We start from the raw sequence: 16479 nt of genomic DNA on the forward strand, positions 1-16479 counted from the left end.
AGAGGTGGCTTAAAACACTAAAGCCTGTATAAAGTAGGACAGTGAAAATAGAGGTTAGAAGGAACACAGAGGGCTGAGGATGAGATGGATAAATTTAATGCTCATTTAGAAGTTACTAATTCAGGACGTAGGGGTGGTTGGACGGATTATGCAGTTCACATTGCTTGATTAAAGAAAACTGGCTAGAGAAATGGATATTTTCAGGTGCTGAATTTTATGAGGATTTGTGTGTGTGTGTGTGTGTGTGTCCTCATATGAAGGCCTTAAAAATGTCTCTGTAGTAATTTTGTAAAAGATATAAAAACTTTTTTTTTTTTTTGAGACAGAGTCTTGCCCTGTCACCAGGCTGGAGTGCAGTGGTGCAATTTCAGCTCCCTGCAACTTCCATCTCCTGGGTTCAAGCAATTCTTCTGCCTCAGCCTCCCAAGTAGCTGGGACTGCAGGCACACGCCATCATACCAAGCTAATTTTTGTATGTTTAGTAGAGACGGGGTTTCACCATGTCGACCAGGATGGTCTTGATCTCTTGACCTCGTGATCCACCTGCCTCAGCCTCCCAAAGTGCTGGGATTATAGGCGTGAGCCACCACACCTGGTCTCTCTTTTTTTTTTTTTTTTTTGAGACAGAGTCTCACTCTGTCACCCAGGCTGGAGTGCAGTGGCATGGTCTTGGCTCACTGCAATCTCTGCCTCCTGGGTTCAAGTGATTCTCCTGCCTCAGCCTCTTGAGTAGCTGGGATTACAAGTGTGTGCCACTGTGCCCGGGTAATTTTTGTATTTTTAGTAGAGACAGGGTTTCACCATATTGGTCAGGCTAGTCTTGAATTCCTGATCTGAGGTGATCCACCCACCTCAGCCTCCCGAAGTGCTGGGATTACAGGCATGAGCCACCGTGTTTGGCCTTGGATAGAAACACTTTTTAAAGAAACAGGATAAAAACACTGAGTGAGCATCAATTGCAGGACACCTTGCCTTCTGCTTTCCCCCAGCTCTGATTCAGCTGCCTCCTGCCTATCCTTAAGGTGAGGAAAGACAAAGAGAAGTGCTTTTGCTAAAAATGCTGTGGGCTGGAGCAAAACGGTTGTGGAGGTATAGAGAGTCATCAATGGAGTCAAGAGAACATGGAAAGAAAAATTAATGTGCAATGAAAATAATTCTAGAAGGTGTAGCATCCTGTGGCCACTGGAATACAGGCTTGAGATCATTTGTGAACACAGGCTCAGGCAAGACTTAAGAGTTCTCCTCACATCCTGTGTCTAGGACACTTACAGCACTATTACAAAAGAAATGGCGATTAGAGGGCGTATTACCAGATGAAGATAACAAAAGAAGTGTTTTTTACCTTCACTATGCCGGCCAAAAAGAGAAGGTAATTATTGGAGAAGCAGATTTGACTTTTGGATAACAGAGAGTAGAAGAAAAAAATCACCCCATTTACAGCCTAGGGTTTAGGAAGAAAACATGAAAACGCTTTGCCTCTATAGCCAGACTCGAGGGTTTTACCAAATTCTGCCAGCACCCAGTTCCCTTTGTGGGGGTTCAGGCAGGATGGTGGGAGAGATTGTAAAATTATAATAGTCACGAACCTCCTTGGAAGGCCGGAAGGTTTTGTAAAAGCCTCAGAATAAAGTTATGGCTGAAGGCAGCCTAATCCCCTTTCCTTGTGCAAATAACATAGAATAGATACAAAGGAATGTAAGGGAGTTTATCTAAATATGTTGTTTACTCATGTGGTCCTAAAACTAACCTTTAATCATTCATGGGCCAGTTGGCTCTCTTGGGGGAAAGGCGACCAGGTTTATCACCTACAGATGGTGTTTGCTTAAGGCCTCAGAACCTGGCCTTTAATCTTTACCCTCTAGTGGTGTTGACTCAAAGCCTTTGTGATTTAATGTGTGCTGAATAAAGGCCAGCAAGGCCAGTGGGGGCTGTGGCTCCTAGCTCTTTACAGCACTCTCCTCAAGTGTCTGTGAGTGGCCACAGACTCCTAAGCCTGCTCTTTCACGGAATATTGGTATTTGAGTGCATTTTTTCATCCATCTCTGGGTCAGGGTCTGTGGGTCAGACCCTGACACCCCTTGCAGGAGAGCCTTGGAAACTGGGGGCTCAGCAGGATCTGGCTTTATGGGGAAGTGCTATGGATTCAGCCCCTGGACCCAAAGGAGTACTTAGGGGAAGCTGGTTTCCCCTCGAGAACCCAGAAAGGCTCCCCTTCCAGAGCCCGGACACTTTGAACTCGGAAGATGGGTCTTGAAGGATTTCTGCTGCAGTCTTAGACTCCAGCAATGCATATGGTTTGATTATCTCCATGTGACCAGACACCGTGGAAGGTACTAGCACCACAAAGAACAACAACAGACACATCCCTCCTCACTTGCATCACACTGCAGAGCAAGAACCTTGGTCCGCGAGGTTCTCCAGCAAAGCAGCTTGACCCTGATGAAGGGCGGGCTTCCCTGAGGAGGTGCACAGAGCGCACCTCCCTGAATGGGAGCGGGAGCACAGAGGAGAGAGCCAGGGCAGGGCTCCCTGCAGAGTGTGCGCACAGGCCGGGCCACACACAGGTGCTGAGGCTTTGTCCTAGGGAAAGGGAATGCCACTGCAGCGTCGTGAGCAGGGCAGGCAGCAATCAGATCTGGGTTTTGAGATCACTTCAGCCGCAGTGTGGAGGGGCAGTTAGAGAAGGGCCTGAATCTGGTTATTTTATTCATTCGAAAAACTGATTTTAGTTCTTCAAGTTTAAGGTGATTCATTTGTAGAATGCTGATGACACCTGTCAGTTAAGATTAGCACGATACTGACGCTGCATTCCAGTGTGCCTGGGACAATCCTGGTTTATATCAGTGGTCCTGGTATATGCATACATACATATATACAGAGAGAGAGAGAGAGAGAGAGAAAGAGAGAGAGATGGGGTCTCACTCTGTTGCCCAGGCTGGAGTGCAGTAGCACAACATCAGCTCACTGCAGCCTCTGCCTCCCAGGTTCAGGCAATTTTCCCATCTAATCCTCCCGGGTAGCTGAAATTACAGGGTGTGCCACCACATCTGACTCATTTTTGCATTTTTAGAAGAGACGGGGTTTCACCATGTTGGCCAGGCTGGTCTCGAACTCCTGACTTCAAGTAATCCACCCAAAAATCCACATGAGGTCAGGGGACTCATGTGCTGGGATTACAGGTGTGAGCCACTATACCCAGCCCCTGCTGTAATTATTAATAGTGCTCCTTTTATTCAAAGGTGCCTGGGTTCAGGCAAGGAATTACATGTTTACTGTAGTTAGAATGCTTTTGTTTTTGTAGAAACAAGGTCTTGCTATGTCAACCAGACTGGTCTTGAACTCCTGGCCTCAAGCTATCCTCCTGCCTCAGTATACTGTTAAACAACCTGGCTTGCCAGTAGGAAGTCCTCTGGCTCACGTTCCTAAAGAGGCCAGAGGTAGGGCAGCTTCACAGTCAGCTGGGTGACGGACTGTGTGGTGTCTTCACAACCCTGGATTCTCCTTACTTCTCTGCTCTGCCTCTCAGAGGGTCAGCGTCACTGTTGGGCTGCCTTGTCTCACGGTGACAACATTGTCCCACAGTCCCAGAGCTTGTATCCGCACTTCAAAGAGAGAGAGACTCCTCTAGCAAATCTCTGCTTGTGTCTCATGAGCCCAGCTGGGTCCCAAGCCGTTGCTGAAGAAATGCTGTGTTTGTCTGAATGCGTACTCAACGCCTCAACTCATCACTTAGATCCCTGGGAGAGACATTGCTCCGTTCTCTGTCTTGGATTAGCCAGGGCCTTCCTGGTGGAGGGGCCCTGCCTCTTCCAAAGCCCATGGGCTGCGTGAGGCAGGAGAGGCTACTGGGATGAAAATCCAAAACCCCTTAGGAGAGGGAAAGGGGAGGATGGATTCTAGTTGCAGTCAACAAAGTGTACAGCTCCAGACATTAGGATATTAGGGTTCTCCTATTCGTGACTCTTAGGGGTGTAGTGTTTTGGAATGGGAGGGCTCTTTATTTTTAAAGGAGAACAACATCCTTCATTATTCATATAGCATGTCATATAGCAAATGTTTGTGACCAGACATGCTAATGAATATTTAAGAGCATCCGAGAATGAGGATGCTCAAGTCTTGACTTTTTTTTCTTTGAGACCAAGTCCTGCTCTGTTGTTCAGGTTGGAGTGTAGTGGCGCAATCTCAGCTCACTGCAACTTTTGGCCCACTGCAACCCTCACCTACTGGGTTCAAGCGATTCTCCTGCCTCAGCCTCCCAAGTAGCTGGGATTACAGGCGTGCGCCACTGTGCTCAGCTAATTTTGTATTTTTTAGTAGAGATGGGGTTTCACCATGTTGGTCAGGCTAGTCTTGAACTCCTGGGCTCAGGGGATCTGCCCACCTCGGCCTCCCAAAGTGCTGGGATTACAGGCGTGAGCCACCACGCCAGCTGTCTTGACTCTTTTATATTCATTTTGGAAGCTCAAATTTGACTGTACACTGTCCTTGTTTTGTGTGGGCATCACTGAGCTGCAGGGCGTCTGTGTTTGTCCTCTAATCTCGAGTCTGCTGTCACAACACTATCTCGGGTGAGTTCTCTTCTAAGCACATTTCACATCTAACTGAGTTATTGTCACTTGGTGCCAGGAAGACTGAGACTGAGGCAGGAAAAGACCCATCTGAGTCAGATTTTTCTTCCAGAGTTTAAACGAGGTTGTTTCCCTCTTTGAATCCTTGGATTAATTACAAGATAACATGTAAGTGCTTCAGGAGTGACGGTTATTTTGTATTTTCTGGCTTTCGGCTCTTCTCCATTAACATAATGGCTAACCCTGTAACTGTTGTGAAAGAATGAGACCATTTTACCCTGAGCGTGGAAGAGGGTAGAGACAATGTCTGTTTTCTTGCTTCTGGAGCTACTCTGGAAAACCTTGTTTTATTATGATTCCAGGTGTGCCCACTTGACATGGCAGAGGATGGGTCCATCGTAAAGCCACTGCACTCTCACCTAGAAGTGAGCATGATGGTGGGTTCAGGGACATTCTGGGAGGTTCAGGAGCTTTTCTGCCATCGTCCTGGGAGTAAGAGGCACCCTGCAGCGGGATGCACCCTGCACCCACAACTTGGACACGGGATCAGAGTGGGCCGGGCCAGACCACACTGCCTCATCAGGAAGTTGTGAGTGGGGAGGCCCCTGAGAACCTTCCAGAGAAAGGGGCTGCCACCCAGCAGGCAACGATGGCTAAGGGAAGACCCAGTAGCACTGCTTGAGTAAAGACTCTGATCTCCTCTGCCTCCTTCCTTCCATTTGCAGCACATTGGGAGAAAAGGGAGGAGGAAGGAGGGGTTGGGCGGAGAACCGCACCCCTCTGCAAACCTACTACTCCTTCTGCCAGGAGGTGAGGACGTACAACGGAAGTGGATCAAAATGGATTGAACCAGACTTTGAAAAAAAAGCCCTATGTCATTTAAGAGATATGGAATCAGAATGGGATCACTAAGGGACTAGACGTTTATGAGAAAAATAAAGCAATTTCATGCTTGTTTCACTTGTTCCATAAAGTAGTTAGCTACACACGTCTAGGGTGAATTACACCAAACCAATCTAACTCTTATTTTTTAATTCAAGACTTCTAAACCCACCATGTAAATTACACCAAACCGATCTAGCTTTTATTTTTTAATTGAAGACTTCTAAACCCACTATATCAATGACACCAAACCAATCTAGCTTTTATTTTTTTTAAAATTCAAGACTTCCACAACTACCATAGATGGAGAATTTCTTTATGCTGATAAAGCCTGTTATATCTTTCATGCCATGGTGTCTCTTCAGAATACACAAAGATGGATATAGGATCTGAGCTCAAAGAGGACCCCAAAGGCTGTGGGAAAAAGGAAAATGCATATACTGTCGGTGCGAATGGAAGTTAGGACAATCTCTGTGGCATATGGTCTGGAGATTTCTCAAAGGAGGAAAAACAGAACTCCCCTTGGATCCGGCAATCCCGCTACTGGTTACATACCCAAAGGAAAATAAATCATTATACAAGAAGGCGCCTGCGCTGCCAGCTGTAGCACTAGTCACAATAGCAAAGTCCTGGAATCAGCCCAGGTGCCCATCATCAGAGGACTGGATTAAAAGTGGTGCGTACATACACCATGGAATAGGACTCAGCCATAAATGAATGAAGTCCTGTCTTTTGTGGCAACATGGACAGAGCTGGAGGCCCTTATCCTTAGTGAAATGGCCCAGAAACAGAAAATCCAAAACTTCATGTTCTTACTTACACGTGAGTACCCCCAGACATGCAGCAGGAAATAATCGACACTGGGGACTCCAGCTGGCGGGCGAGGGAGGAGTGAGGGACGAAGTGCCACCTCTTGCGTTGGTTGTACACTATTTGGGTGATGAGTAGGCCAAAAGCCCTGATTTCGCCACTGTGCGATATATTCATGTGACATAACTGCATTTGTACCCCTAAATCCATAAATATGCAAATTTAATAAAAATAAAAAAGATTTGGAAAAAATAAGAGGCTCATACCAAACCTGAGTGGCATTTCTATAGCTACGGTTTGAAGGCCCATCCTTAAACAAGCCTGCTCAGCCTCAGTTCCTCGCATGTGACCTACTTTGTGAAGAAAATATTTAGAGCGCGCTTCCTGTGCATGAGACCTTGTGTCAGGAGCTGCAGAGGCAAGACTGCTCCTTACAACCTGGCTTCCTTCTGGATGCTTCCCACCTACTGAGCACCAGGCAGTAAAGACAATGACAACGTAAGGGCGGAGCCATGGCTCTGAGCAATGGCAGCGGGTGGGCGCTGTGGTGCGGGAGAAGGGGGTGTTGATCCTTCCCCAGGCGGGAAGGGAGGCGGAGCAGGCAGGCTCATGGCCCTGAGCAGGGCGGGCTGGCAGAACACAGCGTCTTTCGCTCAGGGAGCAGGAATGTATGATAAAGGGTGACTTAGCTAGGCTGGGTGGGGCGGGCCACACTTGTCACAGCAGCACTTTGGGAGTCTGAGTCCCAGGAATTCTAGACCAGCCTGGGCAATATAGCCAGACCCCCATCTCTACAGAAAATAAAACATTAGCTAGTGTGGTGGCGTACGCTTGTAGTCCTGGCTACCTGGAGGACTCGGGCAGGAGGATTGTTGAGCCAGAAGTTTGAGGCTTCAGTGAGCTGCGATCACACCACTGCACTCCAGCCTCAGTGACAGAACAAGACCCTGTCTCGAAACGAACAAACAAAAATTAGCTAAGTCCTGTTTAATCCTCTCGGATGAAGGCTGGCTAGAGCCTTCTGTCCACCACGGGTCAGGTGTCACAGCCATTGCTGTTTGGTCAGTAAAATGCAGCCCAGCAAGTGTGGAGGTGACAGAGACGGGCGGAGAGGGCTGAGCAGGGCTCACGAAGGACAAGGGCACTCTTGTGTTGATATTGTTTCCCCTTTCCCCAAAAAGAGGCCTGCGAAGCATGGCACGAATCACTTACGGGCAACGTGAGACAAATTTCTAAAATGGCCCGCTGCACGCAACCAATTTCACATTGAGAGCTGCTCCTGCTAGATGCTGAACAGCCATAAATCATCCAGCCTAATGGATTTTGTCCCATCTATTCAATATCTTCCAGGGCATTGATTTAGAATGTAGTGCATTAAGGGGGGGGGGGAACCTCTCTAGAAAACCATATAAGCTTGATCATTTTTGAAGTCAAATCCCTCATGCTAAAAGCATTCCTTCCTCCTTGCACTGAGACCTTGATACTGCTCTCTTGCTGGGCTCCCCATCGCAGGCAGCAGCTCGCCTCCCAGTGCTGCAGGAAAATGTAGCTGCCTCAATAGGAGCCCAGCCCTGCCACTCCGGGTGTGGCGCCTGGGCTAACAACCCCAGTCTTGCAGCCACAGTTTTCTCATCCATCCAGTGGGCCAGGGCTATTGTAACTACAGATGAAGAAAGGTTACACGGAACCTAAGACATCCCTGGCCTTACAGCAGCTGCTTAAAACATGATGGCCAGGATGATGGTTGTTTAAACATGTGGGGTTCCTGCTCTCTTCGCCATGATTCCTCGTGTCTGGGTTGGAGACGGCCTTGGCTGCCTTCTTCTTAGCTTGCCTTCCCTCCTTCCTACCTGTGTCCAGGACAGAATGCACGAGGAACGTCTCTGCTTCATTAAGCAGCAAAGCACACAATGACCCTTGTCATTCTAGGCACTATTCCTAGTGGGCGAGCGTCCACCCAGCTCTGGCCGCAGTTAAGTTTCTGACTGGGGAGAGGCCCCAGCAGTCTGGGAATGTTTTTTGGGGCAATGGCTGACTAGTTCTTTGACTGGGTGGGGCTATTTTCCAGGCCGTGAGAAAACAGCCTCGCCCCTGCTGCCCCGAGAAGAGGCTTCTGCCTTCAGAGCCTGGGTCAGGTCAGCTGGGATTCCAGGGCTGACCAGTTTGGTCATGAGGGTTGCTTTAACTCACTGTTTGACACTCAGCCCTGGTAAACAAAACTGTGTTGCAAGATTTCTTCATCTCTTGGTTTGCACACCATCCAATTACTCATGAGTTTAACGTAATTTGAGCTTTTTCTCCCAGATGAAACCCATAGCAAACATACAGAGGAGCCAAAATGCCTACTTTTTAGACTTTATCTTGATTTTTTTTCTTTTTATAGGCCTTGTATCCCAAATCTTTATAAAAGAGAATAACAAAAACACATAGAAATGAAACTGACATCCTTTTTCTTTTCTTTACTTTTTGTTTGTTTCTTTCTGAGGCAGGGTCTCACTCTGTCACCCCCACTGGAGTGCAATGGCACAATCATTGCAGCCTCGATTATAGCGGCGATTACATCACTATAGCCTCCATCTCTCAGGCTCCAGCAATACTCCCATCTCAGCCTCCCAAGGAGCTGGGCCTACAGGTATATGCCACACCTGGTTAATTCTTTTGATTTTTGAGACAAGTTCTCACTGTGTTGCACAGGCTGGTCTTGAACTCCTGAGCTTATGGGATCCACCTGCCTCAGCCTCCCAAAGTGCTGGGATTACAGGCATGCATCACTGCATCCGGCCAAAATTGACATTCTTTATGCCATCAGTGTCCTAGAGCTTAGGGTAAGCTTAATTCAGAAAAGCCTTCTTGACTGTGTCCCTGAGCATGAGGAAGGCATAGGGAGGGGGCATGTTTATTCACGGCTGCAGTTCCTTCAGCCTGGGCAAGGGCATGGTTGTGTGGAAACTCTCTATCCTTCTGGTAGATACGTACCTGCATTTTTTTTTTTTTTTTTTTTTTTTTGAGACAAGTCTTGCTCTGTCGCCCAGGCTGGAGTGCAGTGGCACAATCTTGGCTCACTGCAACCTCTACCTCCCGGGTTCTAGCAATTCTCTTGCCTCACCCTCCTGAGTGGCTGGGACTACAGGTGCATGCTGCCACGCCCGGCTAATTTTTTTATATTTTAGTAGAGACTCGGTTTCACCTCGTTGCCCAGGCTGGTCTTGAACTCCTGCCCTCAGGCAATCCACCCATCTTGGCCTCTGAAAGTGCTAGGATTACAGGTGTGAGTCACTGTGCCTGGCCAGTACCTGCTTCTTGACCTTGGGATATATATGGTATATACTGAAGGCCTCCCTTGACCACTTAGTCTTGGGATATCAAGTGTGTGGCATCTATGCCATTTCTCTCCTCCGCATATGGCAGGCATTGTGAATGGCACATAGGACCCTCTCTGGTGTGGCCTCAGAATGCCTCTCGGCCCAATACTCTAGAAAATGACCAACATCCATCAGTGTAGACAGAAGGGTTGAATTCCAGTGCTCATCCTAGGGCTCAGATGATCACGCGAACCTGGATTTATGAGATGTTGTCAGCTCCCTTGGGGCAGAGAATGAATAGGACTGGTTTTCTCCTAAAATTCAAACCGTCAGCTGCTTCTCACATACTGGTTGACCTGGAAAACAGTTTTAGAAAGAGCAGTTGATGAACCATTTATTGAAGTCATGCATTCCCAATTAGTTAGGCCATTGTCATTCCAAAGATAATGTAAGTCAATGAGGTATTGTGTTTCTGAAAAAGGAAAATTCACTCAGGCAGGAAGCAGACATCTGTGGTCATTTGGGATGCTGGTTGCTTAGGGCTCCCTCTGGGAACACCTCTCTCTTCTGGCACCTTTGCCAGATTGTGGATGAGCTGACAGAGCTCCTGGCAGATAGAACATCTCTTCCAGGGCTGAGATTCCATGAGCAATAGGGGTGAATGGCTGGTCTAGAGAATGAGAGACAGGGAGAGGGGGTGGCCCAGGACACAGCTGATTCCCCGTCCCTCCTGGCAGAGCAGAGATCCTGTGTACCACACAGCCATGGGTGAGGACAATGATCCTTGTCCATGAGCTGCCCCCCTCAGCCTGCCAGGCCACTCCTCAGCTCTGACATTGCATTCCCCACTCTGGGTGCAAAGAACCTGAACTGACATCCTTTTCTGAGGCACAGGCCAGCCTCCTACAAGGGTCTTTTCTGGCCATACATGCTTTGCCACACATGCTTCTGCTCAGCCATCAGGTGAAAGCAACTCCCTTTAGATTTAAAATTTCCATGATGGCGTTGTGGACACCTTCAGCCGCCTGCTCACCTTCCATCTGCTTCCTCCTTCCTAACAGAATCCTGTCTCAGGGAGGACTCTGATCAGTTTCATGATCCTGCGGACCCAGGCTGCTGGCCAGAGACTGGTTCATCAAACCAGGCCGAGCCAGGCAGGGTACCCCCGTCCAGGCAGCTGCCCTCTAAGTGGAATATTCAGGGCGACTGAGTTTTGACCGGGGTTTCCCCACCATGCCTCATCCTTGCTTCACTTTTCCCCCTCCACGGATGAGCAAGAAGTGGCCACCAAGTCAGCCTGTTTCTGGCTGTCACAGGCTGTGGTCAGCTCCCTGTCCTAGCTGACAACCCAGGCTCAAGGTCTCAGAGGTGCCATTAGGAAGGAGCCTTTTAAATCTGGAGGAGTTAAAGGAATACTTGTGAAGTCCATCAGAAGGTAGGAAGGAATGCGTATGAGAAACACTTCCTCCCAGTCTCCGTGCTCCCCCAGTAACCTCAGTCACACCTGCTTGCTCTCCAGTGAGGGACAAACAGAGGGACATCACGGTGCTAAAGAGTCTCCTCTTCCTGAGGCAAATATTCTGACAGCAAAAGGAAAAACACTGCCCGGCCAACATGCCTGCCTTGCTGGCCTGTTCTGTGTCTGTGACCAGGAATTTCGAGGAGAGGATTCTGTGCGGGGAAGGACCCCCTCGTCATAAGCTGGGAGATGCCAGCTCACAGGAGCCATGTTCTCAGATGTGCTCAGACCTCCTCTGCAGCCTGCAGTTCTGCCGCATTCCAGGGACTGAGCTCTAGTTCTCACACCTGCAGCCATCTCTGGGAGAGCTGTAAGTAACATCACGATGGCAGAGATAACAATAATAACTGCCACTTGTTAAGAGCTACATATTAATATTAACCATGTGCTCTGCACGGACCAGCTACTCCCTCTGTGATGATGCAGAAAATGTGGTTGCCCAATTTACAGACAAGGAAAACTGAGGCTTACAGATACCCAGGTACTCACTCAGGTACACAGAGCAGGAAGGAGAGCTCAATAGCTTCTGGGCTTTTTGGCTAAGATCAAGTGTAGTATCTGTTATCAGTTTAACGTCTGAGACTGCAGCGTCGTCGTCTGGGGTAAATACCTGAGGTTCATCATCTCACACCAAGCAAATCAAGGACGCAGACACACAGGAGTGAGTTTAAGAGTGGAGGTTTAATAGGTGAGAGAAAGAGAAAAGAGAAAAACGTTCCCTTCTGCAGAGAGAGAGAGGCTCCCGAATGGGTCTTCCGGTTTCTCGGTGAAATGCACGGGGGTTTTACAGACCAGCTTGAGGAGGTGGTGTCTGGTTTACATAGGGCCCAAAGATTGGTTGGAGGAGGTGTGCCATTTACATAGCACAAAGCTGGCTGCCCCATCCGAATATTTTATTATGCGGTTGGATTCTTTACCTGGCAGGTGCCATGTTGCCTGTTCCTTTACTGAACATGTGGTTGACAAAAAAAGAGAAGATGGAGCCTCCAGGCTGAACTTGCCTGGTCCCCAGGTAGCCTTTTCCTGTGGCACAGCGGCTGGCATTCACCCATGAAAGCTTCCAGCTTGCTTTTCTACGTCTGCAGCTTGGTTTTTGGGGGCTGCTCTTTGTTAGAAAAGAAATGATTTGGGGGCTGCTTTTTATTAAAAGGGAAATCTTACCGAGGACTCTCTTACCCTCACTAACTGCCTAAATAATTTTGTGTTAGTTCCTGTATCAATACATCCTCTACTAGAGGACAATATCAAATGAATTTTGAAGGAGGGAGATGAGATAGGAGCTAGCTGCGTCTACTTCACACATTGACGGATGTTGCAGAATCTCCAGGACTGGAGCACGCCCTCAGGGGAATAAGCTAAAAAAGGTAGAGCTTAGATTCCATCAGAGGCTGGTGGATCCCTAAGGGGCTCCTCTTTTGCTGGGCAGTACTGTCTTCCATGCACCAGTGCCCATCCTGCCTGGCAGCCCCGCTCCAGATCCTGCTCTTCTCTGGGGTCCGGCCTGGGCAGTGGGAAAGTGAAGCTGGAATTGATCAGTCAGTTGGCTCCCCGGTCTGTGCTCAGATCAAGGGAGCAGCGACAGTGTTTTAGGCAACATACGGAACTACGGAACCCTTATTCCCCATTGTGGGGAACATTCCTGTGTGAGACCCCCAAAAGGCGTGGGTCTCACTATACGGTGAGTTTGATCCCAAACACAGTTTCCTACTGGAGGCAGTCACGCTATCAGAAAAAGGAACTGAAAGATGGATGATCAGTTTCTAACATCAACCACGATATCGTTTGGGCCTAAAACTATGCGGTGCTGCTAGACCGAGTGACTCCTTACCAGCAACCAGTTTCTGCTCTTAATCTTTATGACTCTTTAAGTATAGCTTTAAACTTTTCTTTACTTGCCTGACTACCTTGTACCCTAGATAATGGTTTAACTGCGGGGATATTTGCAAAGCAAATGCCACCATACGGGATGGCTCTGATCCCTGACTCAGAGACTCCTGAATGGGGGAGTTGAGATAAGCTGAGTCAGGAGCAGACAAAGGAGAATCTGGTTAAAAGATACTCTGATGAGCAAAACCAGAAAACCTTTTCACATCTCAGTTCTAAAACAAGACCAAGCCAGAAATACCTGCAGCCACGAGGAATAATGTCTGGATGTAAACAAGCTTTGTGATCATAGGAAATTCTGTTACTTTTTACAACCACTGATTGTGTATCTGACTTCTCTATTGTATAGGCCATGTAAGGTATAGATTTGCATTTCCTCTTGCAATGACGTAAACCAGAGCAAAGAAAGTGTATTTATTCCTGGCCTTTGAAAAATAAAATTTGCTGTTTAGGCACGGCCTATCCAGCCCTCCAGACGCCTCGCTTTCTGTCTCTCTTTCTTCTGCGCACTCTCTCTTCCAGGTATTGGGACCCTCTTGCAGGTCGAGAGACCCCCGGCAGACGTGCCTACCCGTCCCGACGGTCGCCGACATTCCCCCATGGGAACCAAAGACCTCAGTGCCACTTTAGAGATGGTGACATGGAAGCCCAGAGATGGAAATGGCCAGTTTTGAGCCACTCAGGGCAGCAGTGGGGCCTTCTGCTCTTAACCTGGGGCGAGTGCTGGCTCTCAGACCAGTCCAGCCAGATCAGGGCCTGCTTTTCAGGAGATGCGGACTTTGTCCACCGCCCTGCAGGTCCTGGAGGATGAATGTGGCTTTAACTTAATTGAATGTTGACAACCAAAGGTCTGCAAAATGGGCGGGCGTTCCCTTTGTAGCAACGCCTTGGGGACCCTAAAAAGATGGCCCCACAGATGCTGCTGGGCTTTATCTCAGCCAGTGGCCAAGTGGGAGAAGCTTTGAGCTCTGACCCAGCATTTAAATCGGGGCCAGTGGTACAACCAATAGCCCAGCCCATGCCTAATGTTTTCTGAATCCTTTTTAGGGTCACGCGCATTATAGAGCCACCTCGTCTACACCTCTGCCGCAACAACCCTGGGAGGGGCATCTTGACATGGAAAAAGTGAGGCTCGGGTAGATAGCATGACTTACCCAAGGTCACGTGGCCTGTAGGCAACTGAACCAACCCTTGAATTCAGAGCTGCCCAAATCAAGCTCCCACATTGTTAACCACACTCCTCGATGCTGAGGACGTTTCTGCTTGCAAACTTTTTCTGGAAGAGCGAAGAAGGCTATCCCAGAAAAATCTGCCTAATAATGAGAAAATCACCTTATTCCATATGGATGAGCCCAGGGACCGGGTGCCTGGACTTGTGAGGTGCGTGTGACTCGGGGGAGGAGAGGAGCATAGCTAGGCTGCCTCACCTGCCTCCCTAGCAGCGGTCCCCAAGTGGATCCACATAAACTGCAAGGACTTTTGGAATGGACTGAATTGTGTACCCCCAAAATTCACAGGTTGAAGCCCTACACACCAGTGTGACTGCGTTAGGAAACATGGCCTGTAAGAAGGTAATTAAGGTTAAACGAGGCCAGGCCGGGCCTGGTAGCTCACACCTGTAATCCCAGCACTTTGGGAGGCTGAGTTGGGTGAATCACCTGAGGTCAGGAGTTCGAGACCAGCCTGGCCAACATGGTGAAACCCTCTCTACCAAAAATACAAAAATTAGCCAGACATGGTGGCAGGTGCCCATAGTCCCAGCTACTCAGGAGACTGAGGCAGGAGAATTCACCTGAACTCAGGAGGTGGAGGTTGCAGTGAGCCAAGATCGTGCCACTCCACTCCAGCCTTGGCGACAGAGTGGAACACTGTCTCAAAAAAAAAAAGTTTAAAAGAGGTCCTAAGGGTGAGGCCTTAATCCACTGGACTGGTCCTTAGAAGTACGGGAAGAGACACCAGAGTGCTCTCTCTCTCTCTCTCTCTCTTTGCAGGTGCACAGAGAAAAGGCCACGTGAGGACACAGCAAGAAAGTGGCCATATACACACTAGGAATATTATAGGAAGGGGCCCCTATCCACACCCAAAGAGAGGGTTCTTGGATTTTGCGCAAGAAAGAATTCAGGGCAAGTCCATAGAACACAGTGAAAGTCAACTTATTTGGAAGGTAAAGGAATAAAGAATGGCTACTCCATATGCAGAGCAGCCCTGAGGGCTGCTGGTTGCCCATTTTTATGGTTATTTCTTCATCATATGCTGAACAAGGCGTGGATTATTCATACTCCCCCCCCCCCCCCCCACACACACACAACCCTTTTAGACTATAAAGGGTAACTTCCTGACTTTGCTATGGCATTTGTAAACTGTCATGGCACTGGTGGGAGTGTAGCAGTGAGGACGACCAGGGTCATTCTTACGGTCATCTTGGTTTTGGCAAGTTTTAGCGGTGTCTTTACTGTAACCTGTTTTATCAGCAAGGTCTTTATGATGCGTATCTTGTGCTGATCTCCTAGCTGACCTTGCCTTCAGAGCACAGGCTTTGAAGTCTGGAAGGACTAAGATCTCATCCTGGCTTTCCGTTTGGCAGGACCTTGGCTTTCACCTCTAGGATCCTATTTCATAAGACTGATATGAAAATTAACTGAAGCAATGCACAGAAAATGCATGTGATGGCATGTGGAACACGTAAAGATATTACTATAATCCTTATTGTAATTGCCTTTGCAAAGAATTTTATCAGTGAGAAAATGATGGCAGCGTAGGTGGGGGGGGGGCGGCGGGTGGAGATCTGATCTGGCCAATCCCCCTTTTGCTTTAGGGTTCAACTGCCTTTAACTATTCCTGGGCTTCGATTGGGAGACATTTAGTTTATAGTTTAAATGATAATAGCCTTTCCCCCAAATTCAACCACCTTTGTAAAGCTAATGAGAGACCGCCAGTCTAGGAGGATAGAGGAAGCTGAATTTGGCTAAGGTGTAGACATAAACAATTGCCAGCCATTATTCCGGAGGTTACAAGATATGCAACTTCCCCGATTATTCCTGCAGGCAATATCACTACTGTGAACGTAAGATTGGCCTTTTGAGATGTCTTTTCAGGTTTTCTGCATGTCTCACGCTGATGATGGCTCCACCTGGATCCCCCCACGTGTTCCTCTGGCCCTACCCAGAAAAGAGCTCACAGGAGGACCATTTCCCATAACCCTCTGATTGCACCCCCAACCAATGGGCAGCAAGCACCCATTGCCTAGACACCCCCACCCCTTTCCACAAACTACCTCTGAAAAACCCTAGCCCCTCAATTCTTGGGGAGACTGATTTGAGTAATAATTAGAGTCCAGTCTCCCCTTCAGTTGGTTCTGTGCGAATTAAACTCTTTCTCCATTGCAATTTCTCTGCCTTAATAAATCGGCTCTCTCTGGGCAGCAGGCAAGAAGATCCCACTGGGCGGCTACATCGTGCGGTTATCTTTACTCCGATGGAGCTGGCCGATGGTACTTGGGTTCAACGGCTCTGAG

General features: G+C 48.4%; 1 pseudogene; it reads left to right on the forward strand.

Annotated features, from left to right (window-relative positions):
- Positions 1–11600: 11600 nt before the first annotated feature.
- LOC120363534 (U2 spliceosomal RNA) lies at positions 11601–11707 on the forward strand (annotated as a pseudogene).
- The last annotated feature ends 4772 nt before the right edge of the window (positions 11708–16479 follow it).

Source organism: Saimiri boliviensis, chromosome 4 (assembly GCF_048565385.1).
Source record: "Saimiri boliviensis isolate mSaiBol1 chromosome 4, mSaiBol1.pri, whole genome shotgun sequence".
NCBI lineage: Eukaryota > Metazoa > Chordata > Mammalia > Primates > Cebidae > Saimiri > Saimiri boliviensis.